Source organism: Giraffa tippelskirchi, chromosome 11 (assembly GCF_054371585.1).
Source record: "Giraffa tippelskirchi isolate mGirTip1 chromosome 11, T2T-mGirTip1v1.2.pri, whole genome shotgun sequence".
Classification (NCBI taxonomy): domain Eukaryota; kingdom Metazoa; phylum Chordata; class Mammalia; order Artiodactyla; family Giraffidae; genus Giraffa; species Giraffa tippelskirchi.
The window spans coordinates 145,821,113-145,843,743 of NC_137285.1; the positions used below are offsets into that span (position 1 = coordinate 145,821,113).

Sequence of the window (22,631 nt, forward strand, 5' to 3'; positions counted from 1 at the left end):
TAATGGTTCCATGAGGGAAAGGCAAGTAGAATAAAAAGGTAGTATAATGTAAGATTAACTGGTTCAAATGCCTCCCTTTCATGTTCAAAGCTCAATACCTAAAAGCTAAGAGATACCTAAATGACCGTTAAGTTATGAAAGAAGCCTCAACTGAACATCTACTCCACCCACTACATGAATTACCATTTGAGAGACAGAATAAAAAAAAAAAAAGTACCTTGCAATAGAGGACTACCCTACCCCAGTTATCTTGTTCGAATTTAATTTTTTATCATAATACATGCTCTCAAAATAAGGTTAATATTTGTTTGGTCTGTAGACACTGGAATGCCCTGTGTAATCTGAATTATACACTCAAATAAATGATTAAGTGTGATGATTTATAAACTGTTAAAGTAGACATCAAAACTGATACTAGGGAAAAAACATGTTTGCCTATATGACCCACACTGCTACATTTCTCTCATTTTAACAACTTTTTCCTCTTCAAGAATTATACAAAACATACACTGAAAATGTAGTATCAGACATGAGGCCAATCCAACATTAAATTTAATAATATAAATGCTAAGAGTCCCCAAATTTCAAAGTCAAGGTTCCCATAGTTACATTAACTTAGCCTTTCTGTACATATACTAAGGCCATCAAATTAAACAGCGTATTAAGTAATACAAGACACAATGGGAACCTGAACTTTTGAATTTCCTGGTTTCTGAATTTTCAGCCCTAACCACTGCATTAAGGACATTTTTCGCAAAGGGGACCTTTACATTTTAAGAGGTTATCGAATGTAGGAACATGCAAGCCTAGCAGTATTATTAGAAACACAAATGTATCTGAGATATGGTTATGTGAAATTAGACAAAAATTCACTTTTACTCAGTATAAACAGCGAAGCCTTTCTCATTTCTGGGAGAGAGCTTTTTTGCAAAAAAAGAGAAAAAAAATCACTGAATATTTGAATTATCATCCAACTAGCATCAGGCACAGTGTGCCTGCTTGAAAAAAGTACTTACCAATTTGGGGGAAACTGGCTCTCCTTCAGTTCTTTTGCTCCCTATAAAAGAAGAAGGGGAAAATGGAATTAGACTACAAATACAGATTTATGACAAGTCATCAAAAGCTGGTAACTTAAAGATTTCTATCTCATTTTAATGAGGAAAAAACCAAAACACACAAGAATCTCCAAAGCTTTAAAACCCAAAAGAAAAAAATAAGGAAAGAGACAGGTAGTTTCATTTTTACAACAAGAGAAGAATTCAAGGGCAATTAGATATCTAATTTTCCAGTTTTTTTTCCAGTTTTCCACAGCCTTTTCAAGACAAGAAAAAGTAGTTTATAGTTTCCCTTTCCTAAGAGACACAGAAATGCAGAAATACACCCACATCCCCAACAAATGACCTTCACTGTTTGCTGCTTTATTTTACAAACTAGGCTAACATCATTGGCCCTTAGCTTGATCTACTTAAAAGGCCTTTTTTTTTTTTTCAATTAATCTTGAAATGGACCTGTGTTATATAAGCCTTTAAAATTCAAGCATCTTATATGTATAGTCATAATTAAACTTTTCATTCACATTCTTAAAGTACTACCAGTGTAAACTGTGAACCACGTAACACTAAAGTGACTTTCCCTATGCCATATCAGTGTTAGAGCCAGAAAAAAAAAAAAAAAAATCAAGGTTTTGGGATCCCAATCTATGCTCAGTGATGCTTTTATCAACTGTGGTTTTTTAAGATTATCTAAACTCCATTAAGTTGATTTCAACATCAGAAAACTCATGTCAAGCTATATTGTTTATTTTTAACTTGTCCTTGCCCCAAACTTTTCTAGTTAAAAAATTCGTGAACAAAAATTAAAACTTTTTCCTTAGTATTTTGGTATTAAATTATTTCAACTCAACATACCATGCTCTAAATCTATATTATCCTATGCCTTAAACATAGTACATCTGTCCACTGATGTCACTCCAATAGTGTGATGTAAATTCTCATTTCCTTAAGGGATATTTAAAAAAATCTTCATCCAAATCACAAATTTTTATTTAATCATGCACAGTCATACCAAACATATAGTAAAATAATTTTAAAGGGCCTCAATTCATGCAGGTAACATTCATTTCCAAAAGAAATTCAATTTGCTATTTTATCCTGCCTTTCTTTTAGCAGCAGCACTTTTTTAGAGTTCTAAAGTCCATATAAATGGCAATTTTAATCACCAAGATTAGAATGGTTACCAATGAAAAGAAAAATCTATAAAATGATCTGCAGAATGATGTGGTTATTAACAAGTAGATTCTTAGGAACTCCCCGGTGGTCCAGCGGTTAGGACTCTCTGCTTCCACTGCAAGGATCATGGGTTCAGTCCCTGGTTGGAGAAGGAAGATCCCACACGCCACAAGGTATGGCCTCCCCCTACCAAAAAAGGGAGTTCTCACTAGGAAAAAAAATATCTAACTATGTGTGATGATGGTGATTACCATTTACTCACAATACACACCCATATCAAACCATTATGTTGTACACCTAGAACTACTACGATGTTCTATGTCAATTTTAAAAAGTGGATTCTTCACAGTACAGATACCTATAGGATTCTGTACCACTCAAAGACAGTACCAGGCAAATAGTAAAGGCTCCTTAGAGAGGACTCCCTAGAGGTCCAGTGGTCACGACTGGGCACTTTCACTGCTGTGCCCAGGTTCAATCCCTGGTCGGAGAACTAAGATTCCACAAGCCAAGTGGTGTGACCAAAAACAAAGTAAATGGTCAGTAGATATTTGTTAAATGAATGAACTGATTGAGTGGACCCTTAACTCTCAGTTGCAGGCTTATTTTCCCTATTAGTCATTTCTTGTTAGCTCTTTCATGCTGGGGATAACCTCTTATGCATCAGTCTCCCACAGCATTATTTGTTAAATGAGTGACTTTGGATAAAAACAGTTTATTAGGAAATAAAAAATTGCCGTTTTAAAATATAATGAAAAGGAAAAGATAAATTGGATCAAATTAAAATTAGGAACTTCTGTTCATCAAAAAAAAAAAAACCCACCATTAAGAGAATGAAAAAGCAATCCACAGAACTGGAGAATTATAACTGCAATACATAACAACAGCTTATACTCAGAATGTATAAAATATGTTGAGACTCAAAGTGGTCAGGATGGGATTGGGATTTCAACTTTTATACAAATGGCATTTGAGAAGGTACAGTCAAATAAACTCTCTGAAAATCGTATTTAGAGAGAAGGGCAATGGATGCACGTTATCTCTGGGGTATTTTCTCCAAAAATAAGTAGCAGAGTCAACCCCTAACTGACAAGGAATTTTACCATGATATCACAAAACTACTCATACCACTGCTTGCAGGGACTGCAGAAATCACATTGGAAATCAAAGTCTGAGAGGTTAAGTGACTTCCCTGAAGGTCCCACAGCTAGTTGGTATCAAGCGAGAGAAAAGTCTACAGACCCTGAGATTCCTTTGACTAAGCTGGCCTTTCTACTAGATCACACTTTCTCTTACCCAGCTTTAGCAGTTACTCTCTTAAGAAAGTAGGATAAACACTGACCAAATATTTTGGGGAAAATCTTCATATAAAATTTTAAAGAAAAATCACGTAAGTAAGCTCTCTAGGGCTGGTTTTAACACTTGAGCTCCTTTATGCCTAAGGGATCCCCATGAATAGACTTCAGAGGGGTTTGCCAACTCCACAATACTATATGCTAAATTCTAAATGTAAGAGTATTCTGGGAAGAAGATCCACAAATTAAATAACATTCACAGAGGTTCAGATACCCAAAAAGAGTAAATTATTTTTAGACCAGTGATTCTTAAACACTGCATTAGAACTACCCGAAGTGTTCCTTCTGAAGACTGATTATTAACTGACTACCATTGGGATACTGATTAAAAAAAAAGAAAAGCAAGTAATTCATTTCTGTAATTTAATAAAAATTAGTTAGCAGCAAAAATATTTACATATAACTTGTACTTTTTACACTATCCATATGCAAAATGTATGTAAGTCTGAAATGCAAGTTTGACTTCCTCAGGTTAGGTTGATTGGAAAGTCCACTTAATTTCTCACATACATTTGACACATGTAGCTAAAGTAGTTTAAAATTTTAACTTTATTTGCTTAAGTTTTTAAAATAGATTGTTCCTGAAAAATACATTCAACACACATGAATTGAAGTAATTATTTTTACTTTTAGAGATGAATAATATCTTGTTAACATAACTTCACATGATTTTTTGCAAACTAAAGATTATTCCACCTTCTCTCTGGAACTTCACAAGTATTGCAGCTGTTTTAAATACAGTCAATAAAGAAATGAATCATTCCGATTTCTGATATGGTTATAAAAATTTTAAATATCATCAATAAATCTAAGGTGATTACTAATTACTTTGTAAATATCTTTTGTAAAACATCGAAAACCTTCGTGTACAAAGAATATACATAAACCAAAAACAAATTTTGCAGAGGAAAAGTTCAACACTAGATTATGTCTTAAATTAGGCTAAAATCCACCCCATTACAAATTTTGAACAATTAAGTTTATAGTCTGTGCTCAATCATAAATTTTGATAAGGGACTAGAATAGCACAGATAATTGTCATTCAAAGACACTTTAAAATGTCACCTTACACAGAAGATTCAATCTCTTCTCTTCTACTACACCAAGCTGATACACTAATTTCATATACAGTAAGTTTTACTGCTTTTTTTCTGTCTTTCCTAACTTCTAATAGAGAGTATAAGTTTGAAATAAATTTAAATGCAAATAAATGCTCAGATGAAAAAGCAGAATCCTGCTAAAGAAGATTTAGTCCTTTAGGTGCGGCCCAATATCATAATCATCCCTCTTGCCCAGAGCCCTCTTAATCTCACCCTCTCAAGGGCATCCCTCTCCCCTCTTTCCTGAAGCATCAAATTTTCCTTCACTATTGGATCATTCTGCTTCTTTTATCTAAAAAAAAAAATAGCCTTCCATAACTCCATATTCTTCTGTAGTTATTGTCTTTTGTAGTTATTATCTGCACTGCCACTTGTAGCAAAACTCTCTGAAAGAGTTAAGCAAACTCACTGTCCTCAGTTCCTCTCCTTTCATTCTCTACTGAACCCACTCCATTAGGGCTTTTGCCTCCTTCAGTCTTGCTTAGAACAGTGACCTCTCTGTTGCTAAATCCAACAGTTAAGTCTCAGCCCTTATTTCCCTGTTCACACAGTATTATGTGACCCAGTTGATCATCCCTTCCTTCATGAAATTCTTTCTTCTCTTGACTGCCAGGACACCAGTCACATTTTATTTTCTTCCTAATCTCTCTAAGCACTCTTTTTGGGTTTCTTCTGCTAGGTCTTTCTCATCTCTCAAGACCTCAAATGTTGAACTCCCCCAAGGCTCAGTTATTGGAACTCTTCCCATTAGGTAAACTCATCCAGTCTCATAGCTATAAAAGGATCTGTACACTGGTGACTCCAAAATTTGTATCTCCGCCCAGACCTGTCCCTTGATTTCCAAACCTACATATCAAACTGCCCATTCGACACCTGTCAAATTGGCTTCTCAAGCTCAACAAATCTAAAACTAAACTCTTCACTACCTATCCCCCAACTTCCTCCCCAGCGTCATCCTCATTTCAATAAATGGAAACTCCATCCTCTCAGGACAAAAATTTTAAAGTCATCACTGACTCCTCTTTTACCCACATCCTACATCCAGTCCAATAACTGACCTTCTTGCCTCTGCCTTCAAAATACATGGGACTGTGACCACTTGTCTCAACTCTACTACCACCTCCTTAGTCCAAGTCACCATCCTCTTTCACCTACATTATTGCAATAGCCTCCTAATTGGCCGGCCTCCCCACTTCCATCTTTGTCCTCCAAAGTCTCTTCTCTCAGTAGCCTTTTTAAAAGACAGATCTAGTTACTCCTCTGCTCAAAATCCTCCAATGGCTTCTCATCATGCTCAGATAAAAAGCTGAATTCCTCTACAATGGCCACAAGGCTATAGTGATTTGGGCCTCTGTTACTCTTGGACCTCGTCTTCTTCTTTCCCCGTTCCTCAATCTACTCCAGCCACCCTGGCCTCTTTTCTGTATTTCAAAAACTCCTAACAAGTTCTCTTCTCAGGGATCTTCTGGAACCTCTCTCCCATCAAATACCTTCAACAGTTCACTTCCTCAAATGTCAGGAAACCTACAGCAGCTGCAAAAGTAGAATACTAAAACAAAGATTAAAACATTCATCAGAATTGTCCCCCTCCCCAAACGTTCGCTTTAGGGACGTTCTTTCTTACACCAAGAACACCCTTTTTCTACCTTCTCTCTGCCTATCCAAGTCCTACTCAACCATCAGGACCCAGATGAAGACTCAGTGATTAACAGCCTTCCCAACTCCCGCTTCTCCATTCTTTTAATTCGTGAAGTGTTTATCATCTTTTTCATTCATCTCAGGATTTAACCATGTACTATCCCACACTGTAACTAACACGTCTCATTTCCCTAACTACACACACACACACGCATCCCACACACACGCATCCCACACACGTGTAGAACAGAATAATGTCCTGCACAAGCAGTCCTCAAACTTATATCAGGGTAACTCTAAAACTTCAAAAAATGTATAGATTCATATGCCCTACCCTTAAAGATTCTGAATTCATTATGTCTGATTTGGAGCCCAGATATCTGTATTTTTTTTTTTAAGTTCTTCCAGAAGATTCTGATGCGTAGCTAAGATTAGGAACCATTGCCTTATACATCTCTATTACCTTCAGGACCTAGGAAAGTAGGCCTTCAAATAGCCTAAAGCTAGAATGGACACCCTAGAGCACCAGATCCATACCTTCATTTCAAGGCGAACAGTGGTCCAAAAAATCTAGATGTCTAGCCACAAGCTATAAAGATTATAAGAGGCAAAGTCCAGTCTAAAACCCAGATTTACTGCTCTCCATCTAGGAATCCTTCCATTACACTGTGCATAAATAAAGTAATAAAAATCCACAATTCAGATAGGCATAGTAAACACTGATTATCTAATACTTGACCAGTAATTGCAATGTTCACGCTCTAAGACAGTGCACATTATTAGCTTCTATATGCTGGAAAAATGTGAGCAACATTAGCTGACAAGAGACTTAAAACACTAGAGAGTAATTGTGTTAAGGCTGACAAATAAAAAGTTACTTAAATTCTTGCAATACGTACAAAAACTTGTAAAAATCATTTATTTTGTAGTAAGATATTACAAAAAATCAATGGAAAGGAGAATGCTTGCTTCATCATGCTATAAAGTACAAAAATCCTTATTCACAAGCTTCCACAGTGCACAAAGGTGTAAATGTTTTCTGAGTCTAATCATCATAACATAACCTTCTTAATTACAGATCAGACTTAGTAAATCACCCCATATCCCAAGACAACTCAAACTCCTTATTTTAATAATCAGTTAACCTCAGGACCAAAACACTAGCCATCATCAACGAAAAACAACTGAGGTATCTATAAAGCATTACAGAAGAGTCTGGCTTCATCCTGGTGCACAGGGATTTAAGCAAGTGCCTCCTGTAACACTAATGGGAGTTCTGGGTGTCGACCAAGGAGGAGGATCAACGCCCAGCACCGAACCTGTGCAAGCCCTTTCTGTGGCACTAACTGCAACTACTGGGACTCGTTCTCTCAGAGATGGGATAATAGACCCAAACTCCTATGTCTCTAAAGAACAAATATCATTCAAATAAAAGCCACTAAGGAAGGTCACTGGTAAACACTTGATTTTTAAAATATACAAGAAAAAGCTAAACTAAAAGAACAATTACTGCATAAGGGAAATTTTATAAAATAGCACCAATATGCACAGGTGGAAAAACAGAAAGACTAGCGAATTGCTGGAGATAAAATATCTCACACAAAAACTCATCAGGATTAAAGCAACTAGAATTTTTTACATTAGGAAGTCCAACTGTAGGAGAAGCCTGTCCAAAGAAACACACACACAGACACAACAAAACAAAAACTCCTCCCCCGATGGAGCCCTAAGCGCACTGCAATCCGTGCCTTTAAAGCACAGAAGAAAACTCCTGCTGCACTGATGGCCAGGAATAATCACAAAGCACTTCCAGACAAACAGACAACAATCACAAACTGCTAAAGACAACCAAAGCTAACTAAATAAAAATTACAGCACCTTACTGTGTCTCATACTGCCTCACTTCTCACTTCACTGCTGTACTCAGGAGGCCGAAAAACGAGGTGTGTTTCAGGCTACAGAAAAATTAGTGAGACACACACATGCACTCCCACACACCCCCAATCACAAACACACACACAAAGGAGTGATAGTCTTTCACACGAAAGGGCTTAAAAGAAAAACCGCAAGGCTCTGCTGAAGGCCTACAAAAACTAAGAGTAGGCCTTACCGGAGCAGTGAGGAAAAAGCTAAGGTTTATTCCTAATCCACACTTACTAAAAGAATTAACATTTACTTCAATTAGAAAGGCTTTGGCAACAATCCATTTTTTAAAGAAAGGGAAATTAAGATTTTCCCCATTTCTATCCTCCAAAGAAAATTAAGATCTTTTTTTCTCTGACTACATAGGTTTAGCTGCACAACACAAATGAAAAAGAACCCTGACTTAAGGCCTGAAAACTAAATGGTTCCATAACATTCACAGTTAAAAAACCAAAAAACTATGTAGTCCAACATATTGATTCTTTATCGTCACTGCTATCATTAATGAACATTTAGCTTTTTATCTGTACTGTGAAATGTCAATGAGAAGCTGAAACAGCTACAATATGCTGGGGATTTTAACTTTTGAAACAAAAACCACAAAGAAACATGACTCTGAAGCATAAAGTCTCAATCATGCTGATAAGTGGTCCTAAAACTTGAAAGTGAAGGCAATACATACCAAAAAGAAGTTTGCCTGATATTAAAGCTAGCATTTAAAACCAAAAATATTTTCTGTTACAGAAGACTGAAATCAGGGTTCCATTAACCTTGTTTAAAAAAAAAATCCCATGAGCATGGATTTTTTTTCCTAAGTCTCTTCATCAGAGCAGCATGGGGTCCCATTAGGCACCCTATTTTACTTCCACCTTATAAATAACGTTAGCTATTCGCTATTTCCATGGAAACCAAGTACAGAGAAACCCACTTAAATGAATACCGGTTAAAGGAATAAGTTTTATTTTAGAAAGGTTTTGCGGCTCTAGGTGAACTCTACTGGGGAATACTACAAAGTCATCTTAAGTATAATTTTTTTTTAAAAGATATCTTTGGTGTAGTGGGAGCTTATTAAGAGTCCTGTTAAATAAGTGCACTCCTTGCACTAAACTAAATATGCCAAACAGCATCATAACGTTAAAAGTTATCTTTCCAATGCACTGTACATGCGTTTAGATGCACAACCACCAATGACTGCTTCCTCATGCATTGCTATGCTATGCTATGCTAAGTCGCTTCAGTCGTGTCTGACTCTGTGCGACCCCATAGACAGCAGCTCACCAGGCTCCGCCATCCCTAGGATTCTCCAGGCAAGAATACTGGAGTGGATTGGGGTGGAATAATTACCCGCATGGGTCTAATTTAAACTAATAAAAGCAAGGAATTTTAGAAATAAGCCTACCATCATCTTGTAGTAACTGGTAACGATCAGGACCCACAACTGTAGACCCACGCACAACTTGCTACTCCTCCAAAGAGAAATGAACAGTCACCTAAGTTCTTAAAAACTGTTACTGGGTCCAGGGATAGCAGGGAATCAAAATTCCCTCCTCAATAAACTATTCCACAGTTATAGTGTATATTCCCTAGTCAATCAACACATACATTTGGGTGAGGTACAAATAGAATATGCAAGAGAATCCAGAACAAGACTCGGCGATTTTCCACTATAAGCTGACAAATGAAATGACCATTTCTGGTGGTCCACAAAAAAGCTGCAGACAGGAAGTGCTCATAAAATTAAATGCAACTCCTAAGAACAATAAATTCAAAACTAATCATCTTCAGTTTCAAAAGACAGAGAAGAAAACTAAAATCCTTCCAGTAGATATGGTTCTCTATTAAGTTGATGGTGGTTCAGACATCTTCAGTAAGTTAAAAAACAAATGAAAACAACATTATCCTAAAAGATGATTATCAGTATTAAATTTACAATGTATGTAAAGAGTTAATATTCCAGCACACACACTTTTCACTTGAGTATACCAACATATCTATTTGTAATCAGTTCAGTTCAGTTCAGTCGCTCAGTCGTGTCCGACTCTCTGCGACCCCATGAATTGCAGCACGCCAGGCCTCTATTTGTAATACATGTTCTAAAAACGTAAAATTATTTTTCTTACACATAAAGTTTGGCAAATGTTGATGATTGTTAAAGTTGGGTTAACAGGTATGTAGGGTTTGCTAATATTCACTTTACTTCTGTGTATGTTTTTAAATTTCCACAAAAAGAAGTTTTTAGAAATCCTATAAAGTTAAGGCTCTTGTCTCAAATATGTTTTCTCTATGTGTAACTTAAAAATGGATGAAATGCCTGGTACAGACCTTAGAAGCTACTGAATTTAAATCCAACATAGCCATTACGTGTAACCACAACTAAAATTTCCAAGTTTTACTTTTCTTACCAAAACAATTCAGTTAACAGTTCAAAAAATCACAGAAGAAATCTGAAAAGGAAAGGGTCTGCTATTGTGTAATTACCAACAATGAAATGAAAACAATCAATGCCTAATAACAAGGTATCATTAGCCATATTTTGTATTTTACAAACTAAAGAAATTCTACTAGCCCTCTCTCTACTAATAAATCAAAACACTTTCAGAATAAGCAACACCAACTTCTCCATTTTCTTCTCCAATTGGGTCCAAAGGACTACAGAGGGCAATCAAACAAATTAATGCTTCCTATTTCTTTTATCTTGGTTAAGTAACAAGGCTACCCCCTTCCTCTCTAAGATTCCAGTTCAACTCCTATCAGAAAATAATACAGCAACTTTTGAGGTAAAAAGGTCTTTTTCTATTCTCTCCCTTAGTTCAGATATGAAATGTTTCACAAATCTTCGGTTACTTTGGAAGTGATTTTAAGCTATTATCCAACTCCTGGCTGAGGGGCCAAAATTGCAGAGGTTCACAAACTGTCAAGCTTTGAGGTCTATGATAACAAGTCTCTCTGTTTAAAAACTAATCATTGAAATAATGTTCTGTTTTTAAGAGAAATAGAATAAGATGGTGGTTGCTTTGGAAGGAGTGATAAACAGCAGACAGGGAATGGCATAGGCACAGATGAAACTTCAAAGATAATAAAGAAAAGGGGAGAGCAAAAGAAATGGAGGGGTCGATAGCAGCATCTCTCTGCAAAGTAGCTAACTTACCACGAACCAGACAGGCTCCTGCACAAGTGTAACAGCAGTCAAAAGTAGCCCACCTTTTAAAAATGAGGCAGGGACATGATTTTCAAAATTGTATAATTCTTTAAATCAACCCCAAAGAGGCCATTTAGGGTCCACTTCTAACTCCCCTTTTGTTAAAATAAAATTCACTTCTAAACTTTCTACAACTCCATTCACCCAAGAGAAGCAACTTTTATAGCCCCTGAATACAGACTGAAATAAAGAAAACACAGGACACACACAATACACCTGCTATGCTAATTCTAAAACTACAAAACTTTACTTCCTGACCACTCTGGCTACCGTAAAGTTTTTTAATTGAAAAAAAACTACACAACCTGCTATAAAATTGCTTAATTTTAAAAAATATTTGTTGAGCTAAAGTACAACATTTTATCCAAACAACCTTGTTGGAGTTTCTGCTCAGAAAGCAGAAACAATGTTTTAGGAACACAGACAAAATAAAATAGAATAAAGACTTCTAACTACCTACTAGGACTTTATCAGTGGTGCAGTTGGGTAAATGAGAAAAAAAGTTAATGGGAGTTATTATTCTATTTTTTAACTCAAATGCTCACTACTAGCAACATATACTGTATTCAGGATGTTTTGGTAAGCTATTACAAACACACTTGTTGATCTCAAGGAAAAAAACTACACAGACCAAAGACAAAAAAGGTTTCTGATCTAAACTGGCAGTAAATGAATAAAATTAATCCTACTTCATACTACTTCATACTTAATGATCATTCCCCTCAATGACTGGTTTCACTTACCAGATACATACATACCCACAGATATACTTATATGTACCTACATACTAATGAATATATTTAAAACTCAAAAGTACACTTAAAAACTCAAAAAACATTTAAAACTCAAATTCTCTTCCAAAACCTTAATTCTGAGATCACTGTAAGGCAGAGACACAGTACAGCTTTTTTCACAACCAACTTGTTCTCAGGCCCAGTTTCTAGGCTCAATATAGGTAACATATGATGATTAAATATAGAAAGAAAGTAACAATTACTGAAAGAAAAAAACAGACACCAAATGAGAGGAAATTTCACAAAAGAAAAATGCTCAAAATAAAAAGGCAAATAAGCTGTGTCCATCATTACTAGAAAGCATTCCTATGCCACTTTTACATCTTTGTGGTTCTACATTTGTTTCCATGAGTTATTATACCAAGCATGTGTTCTCAAGTTGTCCTGGGCTACAGACCCAATGGACTGACCAGCTGATTAGAATTCTGAACTTGTGAGTTGTAATACAATGCCTAATCTGCTACTGCCTTGATGCTAAGTGACCTACTGTAAATATCAATATCTTGGTGTTAAAAAAAAAAAACCTTTAATCACCAAGAGTTTTAAAAAATACAAAGCACCCTGAAATACTTTTCAAAGTCTCTGTAATAACTGACATACTCTCATGTATTTTATACTTCTCTTAGCAGTTTCCACAAACAAGAACTCACTAGGTCACTCTTCCCATCCATATCTTTTCTCATGGCATTTCAGGAAAAAACTCCCTTTTCTAACTAAGTTGTTCCATATTTACCCTCTTCCCATAAACTTTTAGTGGGACTGTAACAATAACAGCAGGCTTCTCTGGTGGCTCAGTGGTAAAGAATCTGCTTGCCAATATAGGAGACCTGGATTCAATCCCTAGGTTGGGAAGATCCCCTGGAGAAGGAAATGGCCACCCACTCCAGTATTCTTGCCTGGAGAATCCCACGGACAGAGGAGCTGGCAGGCTGCAGTCCACTGGGTCACAAAGAGTCGGACATGACTTAGCAACTAAACAACAATAACAGTTAACAATGATAATCAAGCTTATAAAGTATCTTAAGACATCCCCATTTTATCTTCATGTCAATCCAAAGAGGTCAATATTATCGTCCCTATGTCGTCGTAAAGAAACTGAAAAGCCCAAGTGAACAGCAGAATGTTTGGTATACAGCACTGGTACCCAAGTGCATATAGTACCCTTCCATCACCCTTTCTTCTTCTTCCTAAACACCATAAAAAACAGAGCAAAAGGAATGAATGTACAGGAGACATTTTTGTTAAAAAGAGCTTAAATAATCAGTCCAAGGTCACATACTCAACTTGAAGTGGTTGTACTGAGTCCAGGGGCTTCTCTGGTGGCTCAGATGGTAAGAATACACCTACGATGCAGGGGATCTGGGTTTGATCCTGAGTTGGGAAGATCCCCTGAGGGAATGGCTACCTACTCCAGTATTCTTGCCTGCAGAATTCCATGGACAGGAATTCCTGGTGGGAGAGGAGCCTGGTGGGCTACAAGTCCATGGGGTGACACACAGTCAGATATAACTGAGCAACTAACACACACACATTGAGATTCCAACCCATAGGTCAGACCTCCAAGCTTAAGGCTCTTTGCCCATTGTGCAAAGTTTGTCTCAAACCCTGAGAAGAGAACAAGTCTAGAATTAAGGTTAATAATAGCTAAAAACAGCTACCATTTATTTAGTGCTTACTATGTGTCAGGCACTTATTCCTTGTAACAACCTCAGAAAAGAGAGTACTCCTGTTTATTCAAACTTTACAGATAAAGAAACTGAGGCAGAGGCACAGCAGGAAGTGATCTGTCACAGAGCTAATACAAATTCAGACTGCGCAAAGCACAGCCAGGATTTGAGCCTATGCAGACTGGCTTCAGCTCCAGCACCCACCCTCTTAACCACTGTGCTCTACTGCCATGCTAAAAACTTCCCTTCATTTGAACTGCCCAAAAACAAAACTTGTAACCTTTTCACAAAATTAGTAAATTGTAAGGCTTCATGCTTCAACTAATTGAGAAAAAACTAGTGCTTTTCTAAGCGTGCTCACCAGACTTCTTTACAGGCACAGAAGATATGCCCCTGGTGACTAGATCACTGCAGTGCTCAGGAAGTAGCACACTGTAAATCAGGTTAAAAGCCCCCAGCCCATCTCCCTGCACACTCAGACCCACACTAACCATGCACTGCAAGATACAGGCAATTCAGAGATGCCCCAGTGAGATCTTCTATAAGATGAATGTCACTCTGGAAGTACCCAAGTACCCTTCCATCACCCTTTCTTCTTTCCAAACACCATAAAAAACACAGCAAAAGGAATGAATGAATCTAAGCTACTTAAAAATCATAGCAAATGTCCAATGATAACTACAGATTTAAATGAGAAAAAAATGCAAAATTCTCATAGTTTTGTAACTTGTCCAAATTCTACATTCAAAAAGCAGTAGGCCTCTTTGAAAGCCTCAATTCTTAGACTACCTTATTATCATATATGTGCCTTGAAGGGTGTCTAGAAAAGTCCATTTTTGCCTCAGATTCTACAAATCTTGATATGCATATTTAAAACAAGAATCATTACTGCTGGATTACAAGTTATCGGGCTTTTACCCTAATATCTATTAATATGACAATGCATTTAATAATATAAACAAAAATATTAAGCATGAATTTAATATTTGCAATATTAACATGAAATATACACAGAATATAAATAGAAAAACAGGACTGGACCTGGAGGTACTGAGAACTTGACACAATAAGAACAGGGGAACTATTGCAGCTCCCTCCATTGACATCGTAAAGTTGCCACATTTTCTGGGCTCTCTTTTGAATTAATGTGGCATCTGTTCCAAGTACAGCATGCTAACATTTTACTAAAAGATATTTTCATTCTACATTTGTATCTAGTTTGCTTTTTATTTGAACTCCTGTTTTATTTCAGTGGTCATTATTTCCTTATACCAAGTTGTCAATTTGGCATTCCTGATCTATCTCCCTTGAGGACAAAAAGGGTGGGGAGGAACCATCAGCTTAAAACACTCTAACAGCAATAATTACAATATGCTTTGCATATACATTAAATAAAGAGAATAAGCAGCACAAAGATTCTTGTGGGCTTTTTAGTATCAGGTCCTGATAAGCTAACGGCATCTGTTCCTTTCAGAAAAAGAATTCCGCTCTGAGTTATGTGGGGGGTGGTGGGGGGAGTAAAAACAAATACTAAATAGAATAATTCAAGTTACAAAGTTCGGTCTTCCTGAAATGATGATTTCAATAATCTGCACATATCCAACCCTATCGAGTGATAACTGCTTTTTAAGACAGCCTCAAAACTGCTGCAGCAACAAGCCAAATACAACCACTTGTACTTAACATGCATGCTGCATACTCCACAATGTTACGTCATATCAGGCACTGAGAAGACGCTTACCAAGCTATCCTGCGTTCTATAAACTGCCTAACAACAACAGAAAAAGGCACTGCCATCTCCATAGTGGGAGTAGGAGCTGTTAGGGTAGGCCAGCCTTCTCCCTTTGGTCAACTCTGAAGAAAACAAATAAGGCCTATGTTTCTGTCTTTTAAGCTAACCTCTCTCAAGGCCTTTACTCTCGATCATTCAGCCTTCACAGAAAGAAAGGCTGTTGCTTTAAAATTAAAAAGCTGTAAAAGATCACTCCAACTTAAGAGCCCCACACCTTGTACCAATGGTCCTCCAGGTGTCCCCATGGCTACCTCTTCTGCAGAAGAATGGCCTATCTAGGCTGCTGGTCCCCAAGTGGGTGCACCCACCCTGGGGAAAGGAGAGGGCCATGGGAAGAAATTACTACAGCTTATATTTTTAAATCTCATCCTTTTTAAAATTTCTAATTTCCTGTATGTTTTATAACATACATAAAATACTAGGTTCAGGAAATTATATATAAATATACATTTATGGGGGCCATAATATTCAAGTTTGGGTACTACAGGTTAAGAAGACCACAACTAGACTAAGAAAGCCAGGACAATCAGGCTCTGCTATTGATATCAAGTTACTCAAATTCTTATCTCTGCCTCAGTTTTACCATCTATGACACATACTGAGTCCTTTGTGCACTTATCAAATTATTCTGAGAAATAATAAAATACTCCCCAGAGCATAGTCTAAGCCACACAAAATGAAAAGCACCTAAGAACGCTACCAGTGAGAGATAACCTTAACTTGGCTTGTTGAAACTAGTTAACTGCTACACCCTATCAGACCCAATTCTTAGAATTTTAAGGCCATGCTCTAGCACTTCACTAAATATGGACCTAAAGACATACAAAGCACTTTAGATATGAGCACATTCTAGAATTAGAAAGACACTTTTTAAACTTTTATAATGAAAAACTTCTTACCCATGAAATAAAAATTTTCAATTTAAAAATTACAAAGGTGAATTATTAATATAACCTTATCAACAAGTCAAAACTCTCAAAGCTAGAAGCAAAAGATACTTAACTGCAGATTATAAGGTCTTCAGTGTGCTTTTTAAAATATAAATAACACCAGAAAAAAATGAATTATTGGTACTCATTAAATTATTGGCACTTCCAATTATTTACTTTTTTCTTTTTTTTCACTGCTTTAAAAAATGCTGGGTTACCAGTATAGCATTCAAAGGTGATTGAGTAAGCAGGGTTAGGGATGAAGGTGAGGTCAACCAACACTAATTACTAGGCAGGATATCTGTATGCCATATCTGTATGTCCATTAAGCAGTACCGGTTTGAGTTTCTATTTATTAAAATAACACAAGTAATTCCTTGGTTTTAAAACTCTATTTTACTGTGTAAATGTTGAATGAACCCCTCCTAACAATCAGAAAGAGAGACTACAATTTTTTTAAAAAAGTTATCTGAAACCACAACTGATCTCCTTACAAATACCTACCAGAATAAACTAACGGAATTTAATTCTGAAGTGGTATTTCCTAATTTACTTGTACAGGACAGAAAACAATGTTGTCATTTTACATAAATTGACATTTTAAATTTCTAAAAAATAATGACAACCATTTCTAACGGTGGCACAGTGGTCAAGAATCAGCCTGACAACGCAGGAGATGCAAAGAGACAAGGGTTCAATCCCTCTGTTCAGGAAGATCCCCTGGAATAGGAAATGCCAACCCACTCCAATATTCTTGCCTGGGAAATCCCATGGACAGAGGAGCCTGGCGGGCTACAGTCCATGATGGGGTTGCAAAAGAGTAAGACACAACTTAGCGACTAAACACATTATACATAGTTAAATACACAGGAAAAATTTAAAGTAGATGAGAATGGTCTAACTTTTGTTTTCTACTTTACACATATATGTAGTGCAAGCATTACTTTTATAACTCCAATTCTCTGCCTTTTGATATTTTTAAAATATTAAAATAAACTATTAAATGAAAGGATACTTACCATCCTACCCTCTAAAATACTGACAGCTACCTAAGGACTGATTGAAATAGCTAATGTAAACCATCTGCACCTACTAAGAAAATGGATAACCTACCATGCTACAGTGCCCAAACTGCAACATTTAAGAAACAGATACTAGGCCCTACTCCACAACAGGCACTGTGCTTTGCAATGGGCACACAGTGATGGACAGGACATAGGCAGTGTGTGCTCAGTCGTGTCCAATTCTTTGCAACCCCATGAGTCCATGGCTCACCAGTCTCTTCTGTCTACAGAATTTTCGAGGCAAGAATATGGGAGTGTGTTGCCATTTCCTACTCCAGGGGATTTTCCTGATCCAGGGATTGAACCCACATCTTTTGTGTCTCCTGCACTGGCAGGTGGATTCTTTACCACTGCGCCACCTAGGACAAGAAATACACTATCCCAAATGCCTTCATTTCCATTCCATTCCACTGCTTACTATTTCCAAAACATTCAACCTAACCCAACAAAATCAGATGAAACATTCTTAAAAGGATATGTCAAAACTGTGGCCATTTCAGTAGACTGAAAACTCCTTCAGTAATGCACTTGCTAAGCTTCTACAGGAATTACCTAGTACAGCATTACAGACACTTGAAAGGAGGGGCTCTGGAATCAAACTTGGGCTTGAATTAATATTGTATCATGGCTATGTATGTGATCCCAGGGAAGCCTTCATTTCCTCATCTGTAAAATGGGGGTGGGATAATAACAGTAAATCCTCAGAACATTGCTGTGAGGACTAAAATTAACTGAGATACTATATGTAAAAAGGCTAGTACTGAATATATTAATAAACATACTAAACAGATAATAACAGATAACCCTAAAATACAAAACCTGTTCACAACTTGCCAAATATGTAAAATCTTATATATATGCCCTTTCTCTAAGAACAAATATATGTATTTGTTTAAGTTTGAATATTAACACATAAGAACATTTTTCAACATAAAAGGCCATAATTTTTAAACTTTTCAATAATGTAACACACAGTACACTTATGATATTTTTATATATATACACACAAACACAGCAGTGCATATTGTCAAGAACTACACTGCAAACACATTAAGAACTTGTCTGTTGGCCATGGTGGGGAGAGGGTGATCTAGATCACCAATTATGATTCCAACTCATATTTAAATTTTGTAAATATTAACATTGTTAACATAATATAGACAAATATCTTAAAATCCAGCCATCTATTAGTGATTAAAAACTCAAATTTTTATGTACTTCTTTAGTCTATAAAGTACATTCATGAGTATTATTTCATCCTTTTAGGAATATAGTGAAGCAGGCTTTCACCATTATCCCGATTTTACTCCAGCACTGGGAAAATTAAAGCTCAGCTAGGATGAATTTCCCAAGAGTGTACAGCCAGTGACAGGACTGGTCTTAAACTCAGATCTTCTGACACTATCACAACTGTTTCATTTACAAGTGGTCTGGGACACTTCATTTAAAAAAAGACAGAAAGCTGTGCTCAATAATTTAGGTGTGTCAGAGGACTCTAGAGATAATCACACATGGCTGCCCAGTTTCACTCCTCTTACATCCTCTCCTTATTTCCAACTTTAGTGTGTAACTATAAAATGTAGATAAGAATTCATCCAAACTTCCTGCACTGGCCAATTAACACCAGAGACCATTTTCTCCCTTACATTTAGCCATTAGAATTTAACATCTTTGTAACCACTGAACTAATTTCATTTTAACATTAGGTCTTGAAAAGATGAGTTAATATAAAATAAATAAAACCATTCATAATGTAGAAGCATATCAGACCAGATTCCATAAATTTATGACATATCTAAAAAATCTATCTAATGTCTAAACTACAAATATTAACAAGTTTCAGTTCACCTTTATGAGGATAAAAAAGATTAGTATTATTACAGTGGAATGGGTTGTTGTATAAATAAGTACTTAAATAATTACTATTAAAGGCAAAGCTTTCTTAAATAAACACAGCAGCCCTCAGCAATAGCATTCAACAAACTCTAACAGACAATGGTCAAGGAGGTAACAAAGACACTTCCCTGCTTCTACATACACTCAGACTAAGGCACATATACCACAACTTACGCCTACATTTTTCAATATTCCCAGGTGTCCCTTTTCCTTCTCAAAAAGGTAAAAGACATGTAGATAAAAAATTATCCTCGAACTTTTCAAGAGCTGAAAAGAAGTTCATGTCCTAAAAGAGAAAAATAACGTAAAGACTTATGACTTCTTTGAACCTAACATTTTAAGTACATCCCACAGACCTGAAACTACATTTTCTTTTTGGGCCTGCTCACTGGCCTCCAATACATCAATCCTGTAACACTGTGAACTGTGGTGATAGACTGTTTCATGCTTCTAAACACGACAGAATTTTTCCAAGGTTACATACACTGTGACACGAGGAAATTTTTGCAGCCTCTTATTTTCATTAGTCAACTAGTTTGGATGTTCTAACAGTGCAAACATTATTAACAAAGAAATTTTCATTATCTTTTGAACTTTCTAAAATCAACCAAAGCCCATGGCACAGTGGCAGAGTTCTGAATAGGCAGAGCTGAATCTCGGTGAAAATTCTGCTACTAGCTGGTTGTCTGATCTGGGGCATATATCACTTAGGGAGAAACTGAGGTGTGAAGACATTTTACGTATGGCAAAAAATTCTAAGGAACTGCAACATCATTACTATAGACCAAAAATCTCAAGGCCTTTTTAGAACATCCTGAGTTTCTGATCAAATAAATAATAATGTAAAAAGGGAGGAAAAAATGTAAATCATGCTATTTTAAAAAAGCAACAATAAACACTACTACTAAACCTATTGCTAACTATAAACATTTATTGAGACTTTATTATGTGCCAGGCACTGTGCTAAGCACTTTCACAGATTTTAACATTTAATCCCTACAACAACCCTGACACTAGTTAAGAAAGTGAAATGTATTAGAACCCTCAAAAGGACAGAATTTTTAAATTTACAAATGAAAATATAAACAAATTACATTTTGTTTTTATAACCTTACTTTTTTCTCTACCTTTCAGCCTTAGCTTTGAGTATTAAACTTGCACTAAAATAACAATTATTTTCAGGACTTTGTCTTCCATTTAAAGAATACTGAGATTCAAGATGTTGACAATCATTACAGAAGAATAAAAAATTCTACTTAAATTCTGGCACAAAAATAACCCTTCCATCCAACTTAGCTGTCCCCATTCAAAGAAAGAACCACATATGTAGCAGGCCCTACCATAACAGTCTTCTAATCCTAATGCCCACACTAGCAATCAATTGATGTGGTAATTATAAAGAAATCTGTATCATCACAAGCAACAAAAAAAGTTACAATTTCTAAGTCAAGTTTTGAATATATATACATATGTATGCTGTTCTACATGTAAATCTTTTAGTAACGGATTTTAAAAAACAGCTAATGCATCTAAGGTAAAATCACACTAGGGTGTTTCTGAAGACTCACTTTAGAATACTAGCAGCATAATAATCATGATATTAGCAATCAAACTTTACTTAGCAGAAAGTTCTTAGAGGCTTTGGGAAGCTGTGTATAAAATGGAGTAGACAGGAGGGAAGGGTTCCCTGTGCTGTTAAAATCAACTACAGGTCCCAGCATGCAATGCTCTATTCTGGAGCTAGGCAAAAAACTGCAATGCATCTTGGGACTTGTAGTAAGTAAACCATTTCACCCTATCACAGTAAGTTTTAAGAAACTCTGAACTATCTAGCACAATCTGACTAGATCTTATTATCAGGGCCTAGTCAAATCTACATATAATTTGTCTGTTCTCTGCCCTAGCACAGATTCTTTACTATATACAGAAAAAAAGTATCAATTAACATTTAGATCAACATTTTCACATTAAAAAAACAATAACTGTATAAAAGAAATCCTTAAAAAGCAAAAAGATGTGACACAAATTTTAAATTATATTTAAAGATACAACTTTTAAAACAATTTCTTAAGTTTGATCAGTTTCAAAGCTTTCTATCCCCTATACCTCAAAAAAGTTTTAATTGTTTTATCAGGTTTTCTCTTAACAGTCTTTCAAGTTACATTTTATAAATAATTTTTCTTGAAGAAAATTCTCACAAGAAAACATTTTCCATATTTTCATACTGCCCGCTAGGCCCACTAGGAAATATACTCTTATAGTATACACATAAAACCATCACACACAACAACAACAATAATACTTAAGTTCCTCTTTTGTCGAGTCCTTACTATTTACCCCCTCCACTTTTCACCCTTCATTTCACACACACATCCTTTTGTGAAAAGAACACTTAGGAAAATACCAGTTACAGATCCATTTCTCTCATCCACTGACCTTTTCCAGAAACAAAGAAGTTGTTTTTTTTTTTTTATAAGCTATCAATGACATGTCCAAACCCAAGTGAACAACTTTGAGCTGCAATATACGTATATAATTTCTATACACACTCATTTTCTGCAACACTGAAGGAGGAGGCAGGGAAAGAACGAAGTGCGATCTGCATCCGGAGGCCTAACACAGGTGGCGGGTTATTTTCAGGCAGCAGCACCTTCACAAACATGCTGTGGAATACAGTCCAAGAAATTCCTAACAAGGGAAGATAAGCTGGCACACAGACTTAACACAAGCCAGCTAAAAATCACCTGCAGCACATGCTACTACATTTCACCATAAAAGTGACAGGCTACTACAGGATCTGAAGCTTCATCAATACAACATACTGTCCATAAGGCCAGAGACAGCAGTTGCCATGGTAACTATCACTCACTTTTATCAGGAAATTATTGTCATTACTCTGAAGTTTTTGGTACTTATTTAAAATTTTAAAAAACAGTCTAGGGTTCTGACTGTTAATTGAGTCGGAGAAGCAACTACTGTTTGATTTGTAAGTATGCTGCTTTAGAGATCCACATGGTTAACAGTACTTGGATCTGCAGCAGAAAAA

The 22,631-nt window shown here is 36.2% G+C and overlaps 1 protein-coding gene across 49 annotated transcripts in view; it reads right to left on the reverse strand.

Annotated features, from left to right (window-relative positions):
- Positions 1-22,631, reverse strand: part of PHF21A (PHD finger protein 21A) — a 188,934-nt gene that overhangs the window by 159,861 nt on the left and 6,442 nt on the right. For all 49 annotated transcript variants that reach the window (XM_081538382.1, XM_081538381.1, XM_081538377.1 and 46 more), the window contains one exon: positions 1,017-1,057. The gene's annotated coding sequence lies outside the window, so the exon portion shown is untranslated. The remainder of the gene's footprint in view (positions 1-1,016; positions 1,058-22,631) is intronic.